This window comes from Oncorhynchus gorbuscha, linkage group LG10, assembly GCF_021184085.1.
Source record: "Oncorhynchus gorbuscha isolate QuinsamMale2020 ecotype Even-year linkage group LG10, OgorEven_v1.0, whole genome shotgun sequence".
NCBI lineage: Eukaryota > Metazoa > Chordata > Actinopteri > Salmoniformes > Salmonidae > Oncorhynchus > Oncorhynchus gorbuscha.
In genome coordinates this window covers 22,440,298-22,460,790 of record NC_060182.1, presented here as the reverse complement: position 1 = coordinate 22,460,790, position 20,493 = coordinate 22,440,298, and the positions used below count along the sequence as shown (strand labels likewise).

Sequence of the window (20,493 nt, the reverse complement as noted above, 5' to 3'; positions counted from 1 at the left end):
AAATAATAGAATAGGTAATAACACGTAATAATAAATACAGAATGAGTCATTTTTACTTGGCTATATACACGAGGTACCAGTACCAAGTCGATGTGCAGAGGTACAAGGTCATTGAGGTAGATACTGTATGTACTGTACATATAACTAACAATTTATCAGTCTTATGGCTTGGAGGTAGAAGCTGTTCAGGGTCCTGCTAGTTCCAGACTTGGTGCATCGGTACTGCTTGCTGTGCGGTAGCAGAGAGAACAGGTGGGTGGCTGGAGTCTATGACCATTTTTATGGCCTTCCTCTGACACCGCCTGGTATAGAGGTCCTGGATGACAGGGAGCTCAGCCCCAGTGATGTACTGAGCTATACGCACTACCCTCTGTAGCGCCTTGTGGTCAGATGCCAAGCAGTTGCCATACCAAGCGGTGATGCAGCCAGTCAAGATGCTCTCCATAGTGCAGCTGTAGAACTTTTTGAGGATCTGAGGGTCCATGCCTAATCTTTTCATCCTCCTGAGTGGGAAGAGGCATTGTCGTGCCCTCTTCAGGACTGTGTTAGTGTGTTTGGACCCTGATAGATCCTTAGTGATGTGGACACAGAGGAACTTGAACCTCTTGACCAACTCCACTACTGCCCCGTCGATGTGAATGGGGGTGTGCTCGGCCCTCCGTTTCCTGTAGTCTACGATCAGCTCCTGCCAGGTCTCTGACCGCTTTCCTATAGGCTGTCTCATCTTCGTCAGTGATCAGGCCTACCACCGTTGCGTCGTCAGCAAACTTAAAGATGGTTTTGGAGTCGTGTGTAGCCACGCAGTCATGGGTGAACGGGAGTACAGGAGGGGACTAAGCAAGCACCCCTGAGGGGCTCTGTGCTGAGGGCCAGCATGGTTGATGTGTTGTTGCCTACCCTCACTACCTGGGGGCGGCCAGGTTCAGTCTTAGGGTCCTTAGCTTAGTCATGAGCTTTTTGGCATTCTTGTCAAGGTTGAGAGGGCAGTGTAGATTCCAATAGAGATTGTATAATTTGTGGATCTGTTGGGGCAGTATGCAAATTGGAGTGGGTCCAGGGTGTCTGGGATGATGGTGTTGATGTGAGCCATGACCAGCCTTTCAAAGCACTTCATGGCTGACTGATTACCTGTGTTCATTATCACTTCCTGTCACAACTTCCAGACTTGTCTCTGTTCTGCTGAGGTTTGTTAGTACTTTGTTGGTACTTTGTTGGGACTTGCCAACTCTGGACCTTCTTTGATGAAAATAACATGATCAGATTATGGACTCCTCTTTGTATATGCATATTTCTCCAAAGCTCAGTTGTTCTGATTCTGCACAACACTGCCAGGACCTAGGATCAATGGAGACACTCAAGTTTTTTAATCCTATATCTCTTGACACATTCATGAAAATAGTCATGGCCTCTAAACCTTCAAGCTGCATACTGGACCCTATTCCAACTAAACTACTGAAAGAGCTGCTTCCTGTGCTTGGCTCTCCTATGTTGAACATAATGAACGGCTCCCTATCAAACTCACTAAAAGTGGCAGTAATGAAGCCTCTCTTGAAAATGCCGAAACCTTAACCGAGAAAATGCATAAAAATGTCGGCATATATCGAATCTCCCATTCCTCTCAAAACATTTTGAAAAAGCTGTTGTGCAGCAACTCGCTGCCTACCTGAAGACAAACAATGTATATGCAATGCTTCAGTTTGGTTTTAGACCCCATCATAGCACTGAGATTGCACTCATGAAGGTGGTAAATTACCTTTTAATGACATCAGACCAAGATTCTACATTTGTCCACGTGCTCCTAGACCTTAGTGCTGCTTTTGACACCATCGATCACCACATTATTTTGGAGAGATTGGAAACCCAAATTGGTTTACATTGGTTTAGATCTTATATGTCGGAAATATATCAGTTTGTCTCTGTGGATGATTTGTCCTCTGACAAATCTATTGTAAATTTCGATGTTCCTCAAGGTTCCGTTTTAGGACCACTATTATTTTCACTATATATTTTACCTCTTGGTGATGTCATTCGGAAACTTAACTTTCACTGCTATGCGGACGATACACAGCTGTACATTTCGGTGAAACATGGTGAAGCCCCAAAATTTCCCTCCTTTCCCTCAAATGTTTTACTTTTAAACTCAGACAAAACAGAGATGCTAGTTCTTGGTCCCAAAAAAACAAAGATATCTTTTGTTGAATCTGACAATGAATCTTGATGGTTTTACAGTTGTACAATATTTCAAGGCCAGCTTTTTCCATCTTCGTAACATTGCAAAATTCTGCAAAATTTTGTCCAAAAATGATGCAGAAAAGTTCATCTATGCTTTTGTCACTTCTAGATTAGACTACTGAAGTGCTATACTTACCGGCTACCTAGATAAACCACTAAATAAACTTCAGTTAGTGCTAAACATGGCTAGCCTCTCTACACTGTCTTCCTGTTAAGGATAGGGCTGATTTCAAGGTTTTACTGCTGTACATGGGTTTTCTCCTACCTATCTCTCCAATTAAGTCCTGCCGTACATACCTACACATATGCTATGGTCAAAAGATGCAGGACTCCTTATTGTCCCTAGAATGTCTAAGCAAACAGCTGGAGGCAGGGCTTTCTCCAATAGAGATACATTTTTATGGAATGGTCTGCCTATCCATGTGAGAGACGCAGACTCTGTCTCTACTTTTAAGTCTTTATTGAAGACTCGTCTCTTCAGTAGGTCCAATGACTGAGTGTAGTCTGGCCCAGGGGTGCAAAGGTGAACGGAAAGGCACTGGAGCGACGAACCACACTTGCTGTCTCTGCCTGGCCGGTTCCCCTCTCTCCACTGGGATTCTCTGCCTTTGACCCTATTACTTGAGTGGATTGAGTCACTAATGTGATCTTCCTGTCTGGGTTGGCGCCCCCTCGAGTTCGTGGGGGATATCTCCGTGGGCTATACACAGCCTTGTCTCAGGGTAGTAAGTTGGTGGTTTACGGATATCCCTTTAGTGGTGTGGGGGCTGTGCTTTGGCAAAGTGGGTGGGGTTATATCCTGCCTGGTTGGCCCTGTCCAGTCGTCGGATGTGTGACAGTGTCCGACTTCCTAGGTTCCTGCCTTTCTAGGGAGTTTTTCCTAGCCACCATGCTTCTACATCTACATTGCTTGCTGTTTGGTGCTTTAGGCTGGTTTCTGTGGAAGTACTTTGATAACACCGGCTGATGTAAAAAAGGCTTTATAAATAAGTTTGATCGATTGATGGCTACAGATATGAGTGCTACGGAGCGATAGTCATTTAGACTGGTTATCTTTGCATTCTTGGGCACAGGGACTATGGTGGTCTTCTTGAAAGATGTAGGTATTACAGACTGGGTCAAGGAGAGGTTGAAAATGTCTGTCAAGACACTTACCAGGCGATCAGCGCATGCTTTGAGTACGCGTCCTGGTAATCTGTCAGGCCCAATGGCCTTGTGAATGTTAACCTGTTTAAAGGTCTTACATCGGCTACAGAGAGCGTGATCGCACAGTCGACTGGAACAGCTGGTGATCTTATGCAAAAATAAATAAGCAACATGTAAAGTGGTGGTCCAAGTGGTGGTCCAATTAAACATCCAATGTTTAATGAGCTGAAATAAAATATCCCAGAAATCTTCCATACTGTATGTACATTTCTGTTTGAATGCACAGATACGCCGTGACAAGATCCTGAGGCCCATTGTCGTGCCATTCATCCACCACCATCACCTCATGACTCAGCATGATAATGCATGGCCCCATTTCGCAAGGATCTGTACACAATTCCTGGAAGCTGAAAATATCCCAGTTCTTCCATGGCCTGCATAGTCACCAGACATGTCACCTACTGAGCATGTTTGGGATGTTCTGGATCGATGTGTACGACAGCGTGTTCCAGTTCCCGCCCATACCCTGTACCTTCACATAGCCATTGAAGAGGAGTGGGAAAACATTCCATTAGCCACAATCAACAGTCTGATTAACTTTATGCGAAGGCGATGTGTCGCGCTGCATGAGGCAAATGGAGGTCACACCAGACACTGACTGGTTTTCTGTTCCACACCCCTACCTTTTTTTAAAGGTAAGGTATCTGTGACCAATAGATGTATATCTGTATTCCCAGTCATGTGAAATCAATAGATTAGGGCCTAATTAATTTATTTCAATTGACTGATTTCCTTATATGAACTGTAACTCAGTAAAATCTTAGTCATTGTTCTATGTTGCGTTTATATTTTTGAGAACTCAGAAGTGCTCACACTAAACACGCTCAGACAATATTTTTCTCTGTTTACATAAGAATATAGAACATAACATCATATTCCTGCCAGTTCCATAGAATGTGTCCTTCTCCCTGTCAAAAGATGTGTCTGGCCGTGAACCAAGCCTATGCACAAAACCATCCCCAGAGCTGTGATTTCACTGGCCTCCCACGATCACGCTGAATCACACTAGCTATACCCAAAGTCTGGGGAAAGCTAAATTAAACACTAAATCATCTCCCCAAAAGGCACAAGAGTGATGTGTGGGTCAAGGGCAGCAGGCCTGGTGCTTTAATAGGGAATGAGAGGGAGTTTATGTGAGAGATAAATAACTTCAAAACGGCCTCAGTCTGGACCCCTACACTCTAGACAGGGAGACCCTGTGGTGGAGCAGTGGAACACAGAGGGTGGTGAGAGATGAGTTACAATACACTCTGGAATCGAAAAAGAATGAGAGAGATGTGAATGACAGAGAATTAAGACACATATGACTCACTAGAATGAAGAAGAAATGTCTCTGTGTTTGTTTGTTGTGAGGCATTAAGTTGCATGGTATTAATGTGAATTCCTTGTGGCATGTGGCTATCTTAGGTAGATTGATAGATAGGCCCTAGATACGCAGATAAAGTCAATGAATATTTGTTTTTCATCTAGTATTCCTTTCCTTCCCAGTAATGCTGCCATGTCTCCCAGAGGCAGGAGCTCAACAGAAGAAAATCAGATTCAACTAAAAAAAATGGCATTTGGTGGAGAATGGAAGAAAATAGTAATTGCTATGAAAAAAGTCCTTGGGCATGAAGTAGAATTGAATTGGAGTGCTTTGGGATCCAAGTCATGTGATGTAAAATTCTAATCTCACTTAAATGTGCTCGTATTTTTCCATTTTCTTTCTTTCCCCGAGGTAAAATATGAAGCAAATCGAAATCAAGGCCTGTACCAGAAAAATCTGATCCTATTTAGTTTGTCATTTAGAATGAAAGCCCTCAGTCAGAACATGTTCATGTAAATATAATGGATACTGTCATGGGGGTGATTGTTTTCTGTTATTCCCACTGGTAATATCCCCACCACACGCATGCAGGCATGTACACACACACACATACGGACGCACACGTACACATTTTCACTACAGCAGTTAGCAGTTTAGCCCTCCACTGTGTGCACACAAATGGGAATCAGTTTATGAGTTTTTCATTCTAGTTTACAAATTAAGAATCAGTGTATCTTTGCGTGTGCGTATGTTCTGTATGTGCGTGTGTGCCTGTGTGGGGTCAAGCACTACGGCTCCATGAACACTTCATAGCATCTTGAGACCAAACTGCTCTTCAGATTAAAAGTTTAAGAGCAGTTACAAACAGCAGTTTTTTAACACCCAAGTCCCTTACCTTAGTAGTTTCCTCATTGCCTGATTTATAGAAGCAGCCTTACAAATTGCCACAGATGTTATTGGTCGTGTTTTAATTTTGTTTTCAATCAAGAAAATAACATTTCCTCTAAAGGGTTTTAATATCCCACATTGTTCATGAACTCCAACCAGAGAGAGAGAGAGAGAGAGAGAGAGAGAGAGAGAGAGAGAGAGAGAGAGAGAGAGAGAGAGAGAGAGAGAGAGAGAGAGAGAGAGAGAGAGAGAGAGAGAGAGAGAGAGAGAGAGAGAGAGAGAGAGAGAGAGAGAGAGAGAGACTGAAAGAAGCTTGAAAGTGCTTTCCACTGCTCTTGGTTTTACAATACCAGCGTCCCCAGAGGACATCCCTGATTATGGTTCAATTGGGGTCATACAGTACAGGTTAGAGCATGCTGGTTTTGATCCATAAGCAGTTGTGAATGACTTGCTGTTAGGTGCCGGTCAAGATGGCTGGGTTCTGGTTTGATCATTAAATTTCAGCTGATTTTCCCACTGGTTTAATAAAACACCATAGGGGTGTTTGGTTAAATTACACACATACAGCAGCAAAGCCACATTGGCACAGACAACGTTTCTGTGGTGTTCTCTGGTCCATTTCAATCAGGAAGACTAGTATCAGGATATAACAGTCTAATATCCTCATACCTACACTCATCATCGTACTAGTCCAGTGCACAGATACACACCTCTATCCCCCTCAATCTCCAGTGTGGTTTATTTGTCAAACTGACAGCTGGACTCCCAGGCTGAGATAGAGTTGGCCAAACAGACTCCCTCCCTGGGTTAGTCTGAGCCAGAACATCCTGAGAAACACAGACAGACTGGCTGAGGTGCACACAACACCACAGTGAGATCCAGCCTCTCTCCAGCTTGTTTGTGCTTGGCATGCACAGGCCTTGGCAAGGAGAGGTCAATTTTGTCATACATCCAGTCTAACATTAAACATGAATGCACACACTCCTCTCATCTTTTTCCTTTCCTCCCTCTGTCCGACCAACCCTCCGGCCACTCAGCCAGGTAGTCCTCAGACATCTGTTTACCAGGTGAGATTCCCAAGATGCTTCTTTCGTTGTGCTGGAAGAGAGCCGCATGCTGTCCTTACAGTCAGCTGTGTGTGTGTGTGTGTGTGTGAGGGGGGCACAGAGGAAGAGCAGAGGCTGAATTTAAAGGAAGGGATTAAAGATTTTAAAATTTTGAACGTTGAGTTGATATAATTGGGTTAGAGAATGACAGGATGTGTTTGAGTGTGAGATAATCTAAGGATGCACAAATATCATTATGTATAGCCATGACCACATAATAGGTTGCAGGATGTGGCTCCATCTCCAGGTTATTGGGTCTACAAGCACCAATCAAGGCACAGTATAACCCCTAGCTGTTTTTCTATTGGTCCTTGGTCTTCATGTGGCCAGCCAATTAGGGCTCATACCCCACTGCAGGATTCGGCTGATGCAGTGTATTCACCCCTCCCCCTCCCCTCCCTTTTCCCCTCTCACTCGATCTTTCCCTATTTTCTCTCTAGTCTACATTTCTCGTCCTCACTGCGGCCTGATGTACTCCGAATATGAGTGAAGGAAAGAAGAGAGGGAACAGATGGAGAAGGAGGGGGAAAGTAGGGTGTACGGAGTGGAGGAAGGGGTGGGGGTACATTTTGAGGAAAGTGCAGTAGCAACACATTCCCCCCTCTATCTCTCTGCCCTTAAAGTCTCCCATATTCTTTAGTCTAATTATCCAGATTGGGTTTCTTGTGATCAGGGGGATGAAGGGGAGAATGGGGGGGGCCTTCATATTGTCCTTGCGAAAAGCCTCTGGGAGCAGCTAAGGAAGTCATTCATGCATCCATCGCTCTCTGAGTTCATGATTCAATCAATTCTAGAATAATGAACGAGAGAGTTAGATGGCGCCGACAGACATGGTAGTTCTGCTTCTAGGTACTAAGCAACTTTGCAGTATTATTATTATTATTATTATTATTTGTAATTTGTGTTATTACATAGAGCAGGAAATAACTTTCGGATATCAGAGCGGTGGTAACTTGTCAGCATTCCGACCAGAAATATGACTTTCCCGAATTAGATCCTATGTTCGTACCCCCCTTTAGGCAATTTAACTTATCCCAGAGTCTGACTCAGGAGGCGTGCACACCATCCACAGCTTCCGAGTATATTACTCGCTAATGTTCAGTCCCTGGACAATAAATTAGACGAGCTCAGGGCGAGGATCTCCTTCCAGAGAGACATCATTGACTGTAACGTACTCTGTTTCACGGAATCATGGCTCTCTCCGGATATACTCTCCCCATCCATACAGCCAGCTGGGTTCTCAGTACATCGCGCAGACAGGAATAAAGAAATCTCTGGTAAGAAGAAAGGCAGAGGTGTATGTTTTATGATTACTTACTCATGGTGTGATTGTGATAACGTACAGGAACTCAAGTCCTTTTGTTCACCCAAGTCCTTTTGTTCACCTAACCTAGAATACCTCACAATCAAATGCAAACCGTATTACCTCCCAAGAGAATTCTCTTCGGTTCTAGTCACAGCTGTATATATTCCCCCTCAAGCCAATACAACGATGGCCCTCAAGGAACTATATTGGACTTTGTGCAAACTGAAAACCACATTTTTATTTTAGCTGGGGACTTTAACAAAGCAAATTTGAGGAAAACACTATCAAAGTTCTAGCAACATACTGTCTGCAGTACTCAAGCTTCAAAAACTCTAGACGATTGTTAAGTTCCCTTCCGGGATGGCTACAAGGCCCTCCCCTGCCCTACCTTCTGCAAATCAGATCACTACTCCATTCCGCTCTTCACATCCTATAGGCAGAAACTCAAACAAGAAGTACTTGTGCTAAGGTCTATTCGAAGATGGTTTGACCAATTGGAATCCATGCTTTAAGATTGTTTTGATCACGTGGACTGGGATATTTTCCAGGTTGCCTCTGAGAATAACATTGACATAAACACTGACACGGTAACTGAGTTCATCAGGAAGTGTATAGGGGATGTTGTTCCCACTGTGACTATTAAAACCTACCCAAACTAAAAACAATGGATAAATAGCAGCATTTACGCAAAACTGAATGAATGCATTTAACCACTGCAAGGTGACTGGGAATACGGTTGAATACAAACAGTGCAGTTATGCACTCCATAATGCAATCAAACAGGTAAACCGTCAGTACAGAGACAAAGTGGAGTCGCAATTCAACGGCTCAGACACGAGACATATGTGGCAGGGACTCCAGACGGATTACAAAGGGAAAACCAGCTATTCTGAGGACACCGACGTCTTGCTCCCGGACAAGCTAAAACGGAAAAGTTGTGCGTGCATATGCATTCACCCCTTTGCTATGCTGCCCCTAAATAGGATCTGGTGCAACCAATTACCTTCAGAAGTCACATAATTAGTTAAAAAAAGTCCACCTGTGTGCAATCTAAGTGGCACATGATCTGTCACATGATCTCAGTATATATACACCTTTTCTGAAAGAACACTGAATCTGCAACACCACTAAGCAAGCTGGCACCATGAAGACCAAGGAGCTCTCCAAAGAGGTCAGGGACAAAGTTGTGGAGAAGTACAGATCAGGGTTGAGTTATAAAATCTATCCAAGACTTTGAATATCACATGGAGAGCATTAAATCCATAAATAAAAAATGCAATGAATATGGCACCACAACAAACCTGCCAAGAGAGTGCTGCCCACCAACACTCACAGACCAGGCAAGGAGGGCATTAAATAGAGAGGCAACAAAGAGACCAAAGATAACCCTGAAGGAGTTGCAAAGCTCCGCAGCGGGTGATTGGAGTATCCGTCCATAGGACCACTTTAAGCCATACACTCCACAGAGCTGGGCTTTGCGGAAGCCAGGAAAAAGCCATTGCTTAAAGAAAAAAATAAGCAAACACTTTTGGTGTTCGCCAAAAGGCATTTGGGAGACTCCCCAAACATTTGGAAGAAGGTACTCTGGTCAGATGAGACTAAAATTGAGCTTTTCGGCTCAAGGAAAACGCTGTCAGGCGCAAACCCAACACCTCTCATCACCCCGAGAACACAGTGAAGCATGGTGGTGGCAGCATCATGCTGTGTGGACTGGGAAAATTATTGAGGGAAACCTGTTTCAGTCTTTCAGAGATTTGAGACTGGGATGGAGGTTCAACTTCCAGCAGGACAATGACCCTAAGCATACTGCTAAATCAACATTTGAGTGGTTTAAAGGGACACATTTAAATGTCTTGGAATGGCCCATACCTCAACCCAAAAGCCCAGACCTCAATCCAATTGAGAATCTATGGTATGACTTAAAGATTGCTGTACACTAGAGGAACCCATCCAACTTGAATGAGCTGGAGCAGTTTTGCTTTGAAGAATGGGCAAAAATCCCAGTGGCTAGATGTGCCAAGCTTATAGAGACATAACCCAGGAGACTAGCAGCTATAATTGCAGCTAGTATTGACTTTGAGGCGATGAATAGTTATGCACTCTCAAGTTTTCTGTTTTTTGTCTTATTTCTTGTTTGTTTCACAATAAAAATATTTTGCATCTTCAAAGCATGTTGTGTAAATCAAATGATACAAACCCCCCCCCCAAAAAATCAATTTTAATACCAGGTTGTAAGGCAACAAAATAGGAAAAATGCCAAGGGGAATGAATACTTTCACAAGCCACTGTAGATGTCCACCTTTGTTCCTGCACCCAAGAAAGCAAATGTAACTGAACTAAATGACTAAAGCCCCATAGCACTCACTACTGTCATCATGAAGTGCTTTGAGAGGATAATTAAGTTATCATAACACCTCTACCTTAACTGACACCCAAGAACCACTTCATTTTGCATACCACCCCAATAGATCCACAGACGATGCAATTGCAATCGCAATTCACACTGCCCTATCCCATCTGGACAAGAGGAATACCTATGTAAGAAGGCTGTTCATTGACTACAGCTCAACCTTCAACAGCATAGTACCCTGCAAGCTCATAATTAAGCTTGGGGCCCTGGGTATAAACCTCACCCTATGCAACTGGGTCCTGGACTTCCTGAAGCTCCTCCCCCAGGAGGTTAAGGTAGGGAACAACAGCTCCACTATGCTGAACAACCACACAGGGGCCCCACAAGGGTGCGTTCTGAGCCCTCTCCTGTACTCCCTGTTCACCCACGACTGCGTGGCCACGCACACCCCCAACTCAATCATCAAGTTTGCAGAAAACACAACATTAGTAGGCCTGATTACCAACAATGATGAGACAGCCTACAGGGAGGAGGTGAGGGCCCTGTCGGAGTATTGCCCGGAGTGGTCCTCAGGAGGCTGAAGAAATTGGGCTTGTCCCCTAAGACCCTCACAAACTTTTACAGATGCACCATTGAGACCATCCTGTCTGTCTGTATCACTGCCTGGTACGGCAACTGCTCTGCCCGCAACCGCAGGGCTGCCCAACGCATCACCGGGGGCACACTGCCTGCCCTCCAGAACACCTACAGCACCCTATGTCACAGGAAGGACAAAAAGATTGTCAAGGACTTCAGCCACCTGAGCCATGACCTGTTCACCCAGCTATCATCCAGAAGGCAAGGTCAGTCCAGCTGCATCAAAGCTGGGAGCGAGGGACTGAAAAACAGCTTCTATCTCAAGGTCATCTGACTGTTAAGTAGCCATCAATAGCCGGCCCAGTACATTGCCCTGAACTTAATCATTGTCGCTAGCCGGCTACCACCCGGTTACTCAACCCTGCACCTTAGAGCCTGCTGTATATAGACATGGAATAACTGGTAACTTTAATAATGTTTACATACTGTATTCTAGTCAATGTCACTCTGACATTGCTCTTCCTAATATTAATATATTTCTTAATTCCATTATTTTACTTTTAGATTTGTGTGTATTGTTGTGAATTGTTAGATAATCCTGCACTTTTGGAGCTAGGAACACAAGCTTTTTTGCTACACCCACAATAACATCTGCTAAACATGTATATGCGACCAAGAGAATATGATTTGATTTTATTTGAGAGAAAGAGGGAAAGAGAAAGAAAAATAGAGACATGGTAGACCCAGCACCTGACCCCTAGCAAACTAAATTTAGGGAGCGTATTCGCAGCCTCTCTTTCTCCTCTGCCATAATGGCTGCATTCTCTCCATTCTTCTGTCCTGAGCAGAGGAGAGAGAGCGGGGAAGTTAGACCATTGTTACCTCCAGGGAGAATGGGCTCCTAATTTACCATAAGCCTCTACTATTGAGGACCAGACTCCTTTCACCACGGTGTCCTGCTAATGCAATAATTGGAAAGTCATTCACTGCTTAAGTTCCATTTATTCATGTTCTTTTCACTAATAGAGAGAAGGGCATTTTATTGCCCTCGCCCTCCTCACCCAGAGCCTGCACACAGTCCATATATTAGTCTATATCACGTATGCACACACTCTCGCAAACATGTACGCACGCGCACTCAAACACACCTCTGGACAAGGTCCCTGGGAGGGAGAATCGCCCCTCTCATCCACCGGACAGGTTCACACCTCGGAGGAGATAGGAATGTCAAGTATTTTGCGAAGGTGTGTGTGAAGGGTTAGAGTGTTATTGGAGTGTGTACTGGACCACTCAGGGGAGAGGTAAAGCCTACCTGTCAGGTGTGTCTAGAGCAAGTGAGAGGAGAGCAATTTATGACACAGACTCACACTGACACACACTTGCGCACTGACACACATTTACGCACACACACACACACAATTGCACATAGAAATGGCTGTAGATGGCAATACTATTCTTAGGGCATTGCTTTGCCTTTTGTTTGATTTGAAGGTGATGTGTGTGCATTTGCAAATCCTGGATTCTCTTGATTATTTAACAGATACAATACACATCAAAGGACTATACAACGTAAAAAGAGGCAGGTAAAGAGGCCTTTAAACAAAAGCTTTTCTGACTGTATACTAAAACTATACTTAGCAAAAATATACATTTTACATTACATTTAAGTCATTTAGCAGACGCTCTTATCCAGAGCGACTTACAAATTGGTGCATTCACCTTATGCATGAAACATGCAAACATTTCAACGATTTTACTGAGTTACAGTTCATATAAGGAAATCAGTTAAATGAAATAAATTCATTACATTTACATTTACATTTAAGTCATTTAGCAGACGCTCTTATCCAGAGCGACTTAGGCCCTAATCTATTGATTTCACATGACCGGCAGGGGCAATGCCATGGGTGGGCCTGAGAGGGCATAGGCCCACCCACCTAGAGCTCTGCCTAGTGGAACGGCATTGCCACTCTCTCACCTCTCTGGTTGCAGCTCTTTCCCCTCAGTTCCTCACAGTTTGTTTGTGACCTGGTGGATAATACCTGTCTCCGCCTGCCTGTTGGGCTTTACTCCCTTGTTTCTGCTGCTTTGTAGAGATAAAAGTAGATATCTAGCGGTTTATTGCACTGTTTTTTCATGTTTAGAATGGATGTGTCCCTTTTTTCTGTCACAGCTTCGGGTAGATATCTCCCCGACTTTGAGGATGTTTGGTTGTGCGTGTGCGTGTGTTTACGTATGTGCATGCGTGTGTGTGTGTGTGTGTGTGTGTGTGTGTGTGTGTGTGTGTGTGTGTGTGTGTGTGTGTGTGTGTGTGTGTGTGTGTGTGTGAGTGTGTGTGTGTGTGTGTGTGTGTGTGTGTGTGTGTGTGTGTGTGTGTGTGTGTGTGTGTGTGTGTGTGTGTGTGTGTGTGTGTGTGTGTGTGTGTGTGTGTGTGTACGTGCAAGTTTGCTCGAGTGAGTGAGTGTGTTTGTGCTTACATGTGTATGTATGTTTTTATGTATGTACAGTATATCTCTATATGTGCGTGTGTACTTGTATGTATGCGTTTCAGAAGGGCTGCAGAGTCTGATCCTGATTCTCAGTGAGTGAATGGCAGTCCCTGAAACACCAGGCAGACCACAGTCTCTAATTGGCACAGTTATGACAGGCTAGCAAGTGAGTTTGTGTGCATTGGCACTGATCTTAAACTGTGCCTCCAAGACTTTCTGAAGGCTGTTGTACCAAGGCAACTTCATCTCCTCTTCCTCTATCCAAAATACTTTCTTTCCCCTTGTTGTTTGGAGAACAAATTCACAAACATAAAGTGCTGAGAAAGAGATGTAAAGAGAAAAAAGTATTTTCATAATAGCGCCACTTTTTAGCACTGTCTTTAGGATAACCCAAAAATGTTTTACAATCATGTTTTCTTTTCATGTTAATTGTCCTAACATAAAAGTAGGAAATGTGACTTTTCCCTTGAAAATATTGTCTGAACAACAAAAAGACAGAATAAATCATTTCAATATTTGAAGTCGTTATGGATGATATACAAAGTTGAAAATCCACTCTTTTGTTCCAAGGATGGCTTATTTTGGTTGTGAGATGATTATTGTGTTTTCATTCATGCGTTTGTCTGTGTGAGTGTGCGAGTGAGTGCGTGTGTTCATGCTTACATGTATTTATCCACATTTCTTCCAAACCTCAACTCAAACAATAACAATTTGGAACCACTCCCTATTGCCAAATACAGCCAATATGGGAAACAGTCCAGAAAGCCTTTCCGTGAGAAGACATCTGTACTGGATCAAATGCACCAGTCATATTATGAGATGGTTGTAGCATTGTAAAAAATAATGTTCAAACTAGGTTTTATTGTCACATATACCAAATAGCTGCAGTGAAATGTGTTGTTTCAAAATAGAGTCTAGAGCTTCTATTTGTCCTGGTTCACACATGTACAAGTGTGTGGTGTGAAATGGAAATTTATTTTTTGCATATCTCATGCAGACACCCTGAGAGAGTGGGGTCACGGCCAGGGATCAGCCATTATTGATGGCGACCCTGAAGCAATGAGGGTTAAGTGCCTTGCTCAAGGGCACATCGACAGATTTTTCAACTTGTCGGCTCGGTTATTTGAAGCAGCGGCCTTTTGATTCCTGGCCCCACGCACTAACCACTAGGCTACCTGTGTCCTACCTACACCCTACTGGCCGTTTAGTGAGTAAGGACCCTGAGATTTGGTGAATCAGGTTTGATAGATCTTGTCTAATGGGAGGAGGTTTAGCTGGGGTCATGACCCCAAGTGCCAGTATGAAAACCAGTGGTTCCGACAACAGCATATACGTATGTGCCCGTGTGTGTGCATCTGCTTGAGCGAACACATGTATATATACCTATGACAGTACATATACATTTGTCTTTGTACATACCTCTGTTTGTTTGCATCTCTCTCCTTCTCCCACAATCTGTACTGCGTGGGCTGAGCTAAGCTAAGAAGGGCTCTACTGGGGACAAACACAGAGAGCTACAATATTGTCCTGAGAAAGAGACATCCAGTGTTCTGTGAGTTTTCCCTTCGAACAACAGCTCTAAACCCTGCAGGAGCTAGCTAGACAGGGCTAAACCCTGCAGGTGATAGCTAGACAGGGCTAAACCCTGCAGGAGCTAGCTGGACAGCGCTAAACCCTGCAGGAGCTAGCTGGACAGCGCTAAACCCTGCAGGTGATAGCTAGACAGGGCTAAACCCTGCAGGAGCTAGCTGGACAGCGCTAAACCTTGCAGGAGCCAGCTGGACAGCGCTAAACCCTGCAGGAGCTAGCTGGACAAGGCTAAACCTGTAGGAGATAGCTAGACAGGGCTAAACCCGACAAGAGCTAGCTAGACAGTGCTAAACCTTGCAGGAGCTAGCTGGACAGCGCTAAACCCTGCAGGAGATAGCTAGACAGGGCTAAACCCGACAAGAGCTAGCTAGACAGTGCTAAACCCTGCAGGAGCTAGCTGGACAGCGCTAAACCCTGCAGGAGCTAACTGGACAGCGCTAAACCCTGCAGGAGCTAGCTGGACAGCGCTAAACCCTGCAGGAGCTACCTGGACAGTGCTAAACCCTGCAGGAGCTAACTAGACAGCGCTAAACCCTGCAGGAGCTAACTAGACAGCACTAAACCCTGCAGGAGCTAAGTAGACAGCGCTAAACCCTGCAGGAGCTTGACAGACAGCACTAAACCCAGCAGAAGCTAACTAGACAGTGCTAAACCCTGCAGGAGCTTGAAAGACAGCACTAAACCCTGCAGGAGCTAGCTAGACAGTGCCAAACCCTGCAGGAGCTAACTGGACAGCGCTAAACCCTGCAGGAGCTAGCTAGACAGGGCTAAACCCGACAAGAGCTAGCTAGACAGTGCTAAACCCTGCAGGAGCTAGCTGGACAGCGCTAAACCCTGCAGGAGCTAACTGGACAGCGCTAAACCCTGCAGGAGCTAGCTGGACAGCGCTAAACCCTGCAGGAGCTACCTGGACAGCGCTAAACCCTGCAGGAGCTAACTAGACAGCACTAAACCCTGCAGGAGCTAACTAGACAGCACTAAACCCTGCAGGAGCTAACTAGACAGCGCTAAACCCTGCAGGAGCTTGAAAGACAGCACTAAACCCTGCAGGAGCTAACTAGACATCGCTAAACCCTGCAGGAGCTTGAAAGACAGCACTAAACCCTGCAAGAGCTAGCTAGACAGTGCCAAACCCTGCAGGAGCTAGCTGGACAGCACTTAACCCTGCAGGAGCTAGCTAGACAGCGCTAAACCCTGCAGGATCTAGCTGGACACGTAAACATGACTGGACACGTAAACATGACTATAATACTTACACTCTTGTATACGCTCTGGATAAGAGCGTCTGCTAAATGACTTAAATGTAATGTATACTATTAGTTAGCATTAGTAGAACAACGCTGTGCAAATAATCTAGAAACGTTGTGGAAATATGGTGGAAATGTTGTAGAGAGATATTTAGGAGCTGATTTCCATCTTCCTCACTGCACCCCGGGGGCAGCAATACATAGAGCATCACTCCTCTATCATATTCCTCCTCTCTTTTATTCCCCTCCTTCTCTCCTTTCCTCTCCCTGGTTTTCCCCGGAGAGCCAGTGGCACGATAATTTGTCATTTGATTCAGTTTTGCCAGGCAAAAGGGGGAGCTTAGCTCACTGATAAGATATCCTTAAGTTGCCAGTAATGAGGTTTGCTTTGATCCAATGACAAATAGGTCATTTAACCAGTGTCTGCTTTCTGACGAGAGACATTCCACTGTCTCACACGTTCTCGCACACGCACATGCATGCACACACACACCCTTTGACTCTAAGAAGGGGAGAGAGTGAAAGAGAGAGAGAGAACAACTGTTCACATTTATTAGCGCCCTTCAAAATGTACCCCTTTATCATTCATTACCCAGCAGAGGGCTGTGACTGTGTACACACATTTCACACACCCACAGTGACACAGGCATACACATAAACACACACCTATACACACACAGACACACACAGACAAACATTGGAATCAAATTACTGGGATTTTTTGGGCAGTGTCCCTTATTGTTACATTGATGTTGTGTGAACATGGTGGGATGGAAAGACTGGGGAGACATGCATGCGGCTGATTCTCCCCCAAGCAGGAGGAATTGAAAGCTGGTGGGAAATCAGGGGGCGGGAAGAACTGGGAATAAATTAAGAAGTGCTATGACTTCCTAACTGGGAAGGATTTATGCGCCGCTGCCAAGTCCAACAGATTGAAGTCATTTCATTTTTCATGCATGGTTTCTGTCCCCATAGTAACTCCCTGAAACAGAGAGAAAGAGAGAGTGAGACCGAGAAGGAGAGGGAGGTAGTTTGGCAGTGGAGTGTGTAATCGCTCCATGTGCCTTGTAGGACTGGAAGCAACGTAAGTAGTCGGTGAGGTTTTGATCCTCAAGCCCCGACTTGATGCCTCAAATAAATGAGCAGAGAATAGTAGGATGGGGAGAGTTCAACCCAGCTACTAGTTACACTTATAGCTCTCTCTCTCTCTCTCCTCTGTTTGCTGTTGTTGTTGTTGTTTTGAGGATGGTACATCTTTCAAGTACTAGTAGCCATTGCTTAAAAACAACTTGTTAATTATCTTAGCCGTCAGCTTTCAAGTACTTCACTGCTCCTAACGTAAGGCCTTGCAGACACACACACACACACACACACACACACACACACACACACACACACACACACACACACACACACACACACACACACACACACACACACACACACACACACACACACACACACACACACACACACACACACACACACACACACACACACCAGCAGCTCTTCCAAACTGCGTTAGTACTCTGTCCTCTGATCCTCTGACAGCTCCTCTGATCTTTCAGAAGGAGAACATGTGAGACTCACTTTTCACATTTTAATCTTTAGTAATTTTACATTCTCTCCATCTCATCTCTGCCATTCCCTGTGTGTGTGTGTGCGTGCATTCATGCTTGTGTGTGCATGTGAATGTGGGTGTGTGTGTGTGTGTGTGTGTGTGTGTGTGTGTGTGTGTGTGTGTGTGTGTGTGTGTGTGTGTGTGTGTGTGTGTGTGTGTGTGTGTGTGTGTGTGTGTGTGTGTGTGTGTGTGTGTGTGTGTGTGTGTGTGTGTGTGTTAGCTAGCCCTACTGCTGGCTGCAGGCCATAAAGCTGCGGATGGTGTGGCTGGAGATTATATGGTGATTAAATGTACCACGCTTTAGCTGACTCATTTGATTTATTCCCTCACAATGGAAGAATCAGGGAAATTAGCTATCTCTGTGTGTGTGTGTGTGTGTGTGTGTGTGTGTGTGTGTGTGTGTGTGTGTGTGTGTGTGTGTGTGTGTGTGTGTGTGTGTGTGTGTGTGTGTGTGTGTGTGTGTGTGTGTGTGTGTGTGTGTGTGTGTGTGTGTGTGTGTGTGTGTGTGTGTGTGTGTGTGTGTGTGTGTGTGTGTTTGGCATATGAAAAGACTGGCGTGATGTGGGAAATGGTATTATTACAGCGTATTGACAGTGGAGAGTGCAAGGAGAAGAGGATGAGGACGATGATGACAGGTTGTTATAGTGGTGTTAGGAGTAGTCTGGATGACACCTGTCTGATATAATATGTCCTAGTCCTTCCCTGGTCCTTGTTAGTCTCAGGCCATTCTCTCCCTGGTGTGTCAAAAGGACTGCCAAATTGGTACCATGAGTGCTGAGAGATGGAGACAACTTTGGGGGGACTCTTTCTCTTTAGGAGCACTCATGGCTTTCTCCTGGAATAATCACTGATTGGAGACGAGGTGGTGGATAGGGGAACTGTGTGAGCGCGCGTGTGTGTGTGTTTGTGTGTTATTGAGGCATGCTGAAATAGCAGCACTAGCACCCTTTTCTCTAATGGAAGGAGGTTGGAGGGCTGACTAGGACCTTATTTGGGAGCTAAAGGAAAGACCCCTACAAATGAAGCCCAATTGCTCTGCACTTCAGCCCAAATCACACTCTGTGCGGTGTACTTAATGTACTTAATAGCTCTTCTGCTCTTGAAAGCTGTGAATATGTGTGCATGTGTGTTTGTACAGTCGTGTGTAATACTCCAGCTGTTCTCTCCTTAGGTTAATCTTTGTTTTTCTCTGAAACGGTTTATTATTCATTTGTTTGCTGTCACTTTCCTAGTTATGGTGTTTACAAGATGACATTTAAATGTTCTTATTTGTCTTGTTTTGCTCATGTTGTGACAGTGTTCTAAGCACAGTCCCTGTAAGAGCTGTTTACATCTCCAATTGTCAAGCAGAATAAAAATTATCTTTGCCAAATGCATGTTGATTTATTTTTCCATCCCTTGAAAGAAAGAGAAATAGTGAATTTCCTGTTTGAAATACTTGGGTTGTGCACCATTCTATAGCGCTAATAAAATCCACTGCTATAGCTGTGACTGCCGAGCTATGACGGATGGATGGATGTGTGTGTGTGTGTGTGTGTGTGTGTGTGTGTGTGTGTGTGTGTGTGTGTGTGTGTGTGTGTGTGTGTGTGTGTGTGTGTGTGTGTGTGTGTGTGTGTGTGTGTGTGTGTGTGTGTGTGTGTGTGTGTGTGTGTGTGTGTGTGTGTGTGTGTGTGTGTGTGTGTGTGTGTGTGTGTGTGCACGTATATATGTCCATTTATGACGAATATATAATATGTGATGATTGTCCCCTGGCTCTGGCCCACAGTATCATTGGTCTCCCAGCTTCTATATGATGATCTAGTCCTGGAATAAACACCTTCCCAATCACACCAATGGATGAAGTGGCATGGAGGAAATTATGCAGTGTTTTCCATTAGCGCCGGTCATCGGTTACAGACTCATTTTCAGCCTGATACTTTTTCCACTTCATATTAACTAGGCTATTTGATTTTTTAGGTATTTTTATTCGGTAGTCCGTCGAGCCCTGTCCTGCTAGAATGAACGATATGCATCTTCTAGCAATCTATTGATAGAATTTGCACCCGTCAGTCACAAAGCGAGCGATGATAGGGAAAGGAAGTGAACAGAATGCATCAGTGATTCATATTTTCTGCAACATTCTGAAGAGGCAATGAGAAAGTCCCTGTCTGTTTGTGTGTGCTGCACTTTGTGTAGCCGTTAGAGATGATGCTAATAAAAACAATCTTCTGGTAGATGGAAAGGCTTTCCCAAAAACCGTCTCAAGTAAATGTTAACTACAAAGTAGCTTATGCTTACCTGGCAGAATGATATCATGATTGTTTTCATCAATCCAGTGGGTATTTGTTTTGCAAACTCTACCGTCACACGTGAGCTACAAAAATATTGCTAAACAACAGCTTCTTGCTAAGTGCACGCTTGAATTAAAGGGTAACTTCAACCAAAAATCTACATTTCTCAGATTTTTCCCAGACCTCAGAAGTGGTCTCCTGATGTCGTTTAAGCATTGTTGTGGACTTCAAACATCCTATTGTTTTTCTATTTAGAAGGTGTGGTTTTGAGAGAGCAAAAACCTGAACATTTTTGGAAAAACTGAC

General features: G+C 44.4%; 1 protein-coding gene across 1 annotated transcript in view; it reads left to right on the top strand.

Annotated features, from left to right (window-relative positions):
* LOC124045696 (cadherin-4-like) overlaps positions 1–20,493 on the top strand; it is a 548,219-nt gene that overhangs the window by 420,489 nt on the left and 107,237 nt on the right. The window lies entirely within an intron of this gene.